We start from the raw sequence: 5,510 nt of genomic DNA, 5'->3' as shown, positions 1-5,510 counted from the left end.
ATTGTAGCAAAAATGTGAAATTTCACTAAGATTATTGAATTGCTTTTGTAGCAGTGATATTATTCAGTAATAAAAAAGTCAACTTCTGAGACTTAGGAATTCCCTCTTCTAATGAAAGCTTGTCTTTAGGGAACTTCTAACATTATTATTGATGAGTGACATAAGTACAGTTTAAATTCAATGCAATATCATAAATAGCATTTTTACATTGTTGCTAATGTTGCAAAACAATGTAAATAAATATAATGGAATGTCAATAGTAACATTTTTCTCTATTCTATGTCATTTCACTGTTGGTATTAAACCACTATCTTTTTTAATTTTTAAAACTTTTCATTAGAATGTAGTTGATTTATAATGCTGTCTTAGTTTCTGTTATACAGCAAAGTGAATCAGTTATACATATATCCACCCTTTTTTAGATTCCTTTCCCATATAGGTTACTACAGAGTACTGAGTAGAGTTCCCTGTGCTATACAGTAGGTCCTTATTAGTTATCTATTTTATATATAGTAGTAAACCATTATCTTTCAATCATTGTAGAAGTTAATCTTATTAAATAAAATCTAGCACTTAAAAGGTATAAAAATCTTAGAACTCTTCTAGTTTGAATTGATAGTATGGAAATCACTTAGTATCTTAGAGTTGTAGGTGCAAACTATACTTTTTCATATCTTTTTAAGGGAAGGGAAAATTTGTTTTCTTATTCTCTACTTTCGACCCACCCTATCATCCCCAGCCAGAGAAATAGTTCTCTCAAGCTACAGATAAGAGATGCCAGTTAACCAATCTGGCTGGTCACTGGAGTGAAATATGTCACTGCCAGATCCCCTGATACCTTGTATAGTGGCACAGACTCCTGGAATTGAAAGGGAGCCGGCTCAAGGAGTCATTTAATCCAGACCTCTCTCTTCCTGCAAGGCTCTGCCTGAAATGTCTAAGACAGATGGTTTGTCCTTAAAATTCACCAGGGACAGAGATTCTACAATATTACTCTGGAGCCTTTTCTAATGTTTAATCACTATTACTGTCAGGTCAGTTTAAGCTCTTTCCTGAAGTTTTTCCTCTGCAGACATGGAAAACAGTTGGTCAGCAACCTCTTTATAATCACCTTTCCAATACGCAAAGACAGTTATCAAGGTGCCCTTCAGCCTTGTTTTTTCAAGTTTACACGATATATCTGCCATCCATTTTTAATATATCAGTATGTTTATCTCCATATCACTATTTTATCTCATTAAACATTTCGATTACTTTTCCTTAAACTCTTTTCATTTCTTTTATATCACTCTGAATTTAGTTTTATAGAAGGTTCTATAATTATAATGTAGTTTTAAAATTTTTAATAATTATAGGACAAGGTAACTATGCTTTTGATTATTCACTAAATAAATACTTATTGAGTATTTTATGACAGCAAGAAAAAGAGAGATAAAGCTCTTGCTCTCATATAATATATATTAACAGAAGAAACCAAGAATAAGCAATTAAAATGAATCTATAATATAATGTTACGATAAGAATAAAGCATCTTGTATTAATTAGAAAATAGCTAGGCTGCTGTGATGAGTTGTTGTTGTTGTTGTTGTTTAGTCACCAAGTCCTGTCTGATGCTTTCGTGACGCCATGGACTATAGCCCGCCAGGCTCCTCTGTCCGTGTGACTTCCCAGGCAAGCTAGAGTAGGTTGCCATTTCCTTTTCTAGGGGATCTTCCCAACCCAGGGATTGAACACGCAACTCCTGCATTGGCAGATTCTTTACCACTGAGCCACCAGAGAAGCCCTCGCAGTGATAAAGACCCAACAATAATTCAGTGGTTTGAAGAAGAGGTTTGTTTCTCCCCTAACAGTCCACCCTGACTGCTCTGGATCATTAAGAAGTCTTCCAGGGACTCCAGCCCTTCCATCATATTGCATCATCAAACCTTAGGTCATTGTCATTATTCTTATAGTATAAGCTGGATCACCCAGAGTTGCAGCCAGCAGAGAGGAGAAAGATAGTATGGGTGAAGCTGTCCTAGGCCCAGAAGTGGCACATATCACTTGCACTCTGTTCCATTGAAGAGAACACAGTTACAGGGCCATGCTTGGCAAGGGAGACCCGCTAACTATGTGCTCATGAAGTAAAGGAGAATGGGTTTGGGGGGAGTGCCCAGACAGGGTGTTGCAAGCACTGCCGATGTTTCTCCCCAATAGCCTCAGATCCTGTTTTACCTGTTTATGTGTTTCTGCTTTCAAACTCGAACACTGGACTGTTTTTCAGAAGATGTCCTAGGAACACTGGAAAGTCTTAGGAATTTACTTCCCCCCTACTCTACCTCACCCAGGGGGCACTGATGTGTGCCACAGTATGAAAGACCAGCCCCCTTACCCTCTGCTATTAGGACAATCCTGAGGTTTAACTTACATTCCAGATTCCCCTGCAAATCACAGGCTGAACCTACTCTCTATCGGAGTTGGCCTGAGATTCATCCTTGCTTGTATGTCTTCTCTTTCCTGTCCTGCTTTCCACATCCCCTTCTTGGTTTCCCCCAGGACTATTTTCTTAATGAATCACTTGCACATGAATCCTCATCTGATGGTCTGCTTCTAGGAAGCCTGATCTAAGACACTAGGTAAAGGGCTAAAGGTACTGGGTCATTTTCAGTGGCTTCCCATATAAGACCAACACATGTATACCTGTGGTGGATTCATTTTGATATTTGGCAAAACTAATACAATTATGTAAAGTTTAAAAATAAAATTAAATTAAAAAAAAAAAGGAGTATCTGGAAAAGTAGGGAATGACTTAACTCGCAGCTACCACTATTACTATGGGAAAAAAGAAAAACTAAAATGTGTATCTCTGTTGCTAGGGGCACATTCATATATATAAATTTAGCTTTTGTGATGTGGATATCTACAATCTGTTCAAAAAGTGAATGAATCTGTATCTTGTGTATTATCAAATTGAACTTCATAAAAGCAATCTTCTAAGTGGATCTTCGAAGATAAAGGGAATAAAATTACTAGAATGGACAACAGAAGTGCTCAGTGACACTTCAGCACTGGGTAACCCTCAGATACTTAAGAGTCTTTCCAAATACAGAATGTCATGGATTCTAAAGCACTGACTTCTTTTGGGGGGCCAAATATATTGCCTGTCATTGTTTTGAATAAGGGTAATGATTGCTGAACTATATGGAAAAGGGGGTGGGGGGTGTTGGGTGTGAGGAGGAAGAAGGACTGCAGAAGAAGCAACTGGCAAAAGATTAGCTGATTTAGTTTTGACTTTACTAATTGTTACCATCTATGATTCTCTTCTATGATCCTAATTAATAAATTAACACAGAAGTTTATGTTACACAGTAGTTTTATAATAATACTAAAATATGTAAATATTAGACTTGTATATTGCAGAATTAATAGGTTTTGTATGAGTAATTAACCCAGCAAGATAAAATTTTTAAAAATAGATTTCTAAGTTAAAGCATCACCTTTGATAAATACAAAAATCAGGAAATACAGATGTTACTTAAAGTAAAATTCTCTTTCGCTCAGGCCCATGGCGCCAGCAGGATGGGCAAGTGTCGCGGTCTTCCTACTGCCGGGAAGCTCCGTAGCCACCGACAAGACCAGAAATGGCATGATACACAGTACAAGAAAGCCCACTTGGGCATTGCCCTGAAGGCCAACCCTTTGGGCGGCATTTCTCACACCAAGGGAAGTGTGCTGGAAAAAGTAGGAGTTGAAGCCAAACAGCCAAATTCTGCCATCAGGAAGTGTGTCAGGGTTCAGCGAATCAAGAATGGCAAAAAAATCACTGCTTTTGTACCCAATGATGGTTGCTTGAATTTTATTGAGGAAAATGATGAAGTTCTGATTGCTGGATTTGGTCGCAAAGGTCATGCTGTTGGTGACATTCCTGGAGTCTGCTTTAAGTAGCCAATTGTCAAAGTAGCCAATATCTCTCTTTTGGTTTTATACAAAGGCAAGAAGGAAAGACCAAGACCATAAATTTTGATGATGAAAGCACCATAGTAATAAATTTTCATATACCAAAAAAAGTAAAATTCTACAAGGTCTACCCTGTCAGAGCCCTGCAGACTCTTCTAAGACTCTGTGTTTTACTCATAGTTAAAATTGTATATCTATTATTGTGCTTATTTGATTAATATCTATCTCCACATTAAACTATAGATCTGCGAGGGCTACTTTTGATCATTGTTGTATCTCTAGCATCAAATACAATGCCTAACACATAATAGGTACTCAAAAAAAATTTTTGTTGATCCAAAGCAATTAATAAATATATAAATAAAAATAATTTATATTAAATTTCAAATAATAGAGTCTTTACCATCTAAAGTACCTGGTATAAGAATTCTCATACATTACTCTATAAATTATAGAAAATGGATAATGCAAATGATTCTTGTCCTTAGAAATGCAAATAAGTTATATACAACAGAATGCCATTGATTATTGCCCTATGCATAGATCAGTTTTGCATCATTTGCAAATATATTTTAGCTTTCCATATTGCCCACATGTATATGGTTCTTTGAATTCTTCTTTGAATTGCATGTAACATTATACAGTTTCCTTCATTAATCACTGCATTAAGTATTTGATAGGTCTTTGTATTTGTATGAGTCATGACTACTTTCTTCTAGAAAGTATGCTTTAACACCTTAAAAACATCTTAAATAAAGCTAAGAGTCTATTTATGTATATGAAGATATATGAGAATAAACTACATGAGCAGTATGCTGGGCCTAAGCTGGAACTGACTATACTTCTTTAAAGAATTTTATTAGTCAAGCTACAAAGAGAGTACTAAAGGAACTTTTTAATCACTATTTTGCTTTTTATCACTATTGTTAGTTCATGTAACAAAGTACCAACACTGCACTGTATCATTCAGACTCTTCCCTAGCTTCCTAGGATTTTCATACTAGAGAAATATTTTACAGAGATCATCCGTACAAGTATTTCAAAATACTTGTCCTGGTTTGCAGTTAAATTTGTTCTTTTATTTTCTGTTTTCTTTTGTTGTCATTATTTTGCTCCATGTTATATACTTTAAAACTGAAGAATTTTCAAAATTGTAAAAAGAGACAGCTCAAACTTTGGAATTTCAACTCCATACATGTTTGAAGAGTGCAAAGGTTGTATTGGGGGCGGCAGCAGGACTAAATTACATATGATTTTTTTCAAACAAATGCCAAACTGTATCTGCTAGTAAGTTTTACCTAGCTTGGAAACCAAACTCACATAGTATGAGAATGCCAGATATACGACAATAAATATTTTTGGCATAGTTTCAAAGCTACATAATGCCAGACATAGACATGTAAAAGTAATGGCAAGAACTACAAAGATTATAAAAGAAATAAAGTCACAGTTCGTAATTCATACGATTATGTTCAATAGCAGACTTAGACAGCTTTTCACATAATAAGATCCACATGTAAAAGCATCAGCTTATTTTACTCAGAAAAAGATAACAAATATTAAAATAGCTTTTA

At 35.5% G+C, this 5,510-nt stretch overlaps 1 pseudogene; it reads left to right on the top strand.

Moving 5' to 3' along the window:
• The first annotated feature begins 3,558 nt into the window (after nucleotides 1–3,558).
• On the top strand, nucleotides 3,559–3,924 carry LOC105002961 (annotated as a pseudogene).
• The last annotated feature ends 1,586 nt before the right edge of the window (nucleotides 3,925–5,510 follow it).

The sequence above is a fragment of the Bison bison genome, unplaced genomic scaffold (assembly GCF_000754665.1).
Source record: "Bison bison bison isolate TAMUID 2011002044 unplaced genomic scaffold, Bison_UMD1.0 scf7180017864460, whole genome shotgun sequence".
Lineage (NCBI taxonomy): Eukaryota > Metazoa > Chordata > Mammalia > Artiodactyla > Bovidae > Bison > Bison bison.
Note: the sequence above shows the minus strand (reverse complement) of the source record. Positions and strands in the feature narration are given on the sequence as shown.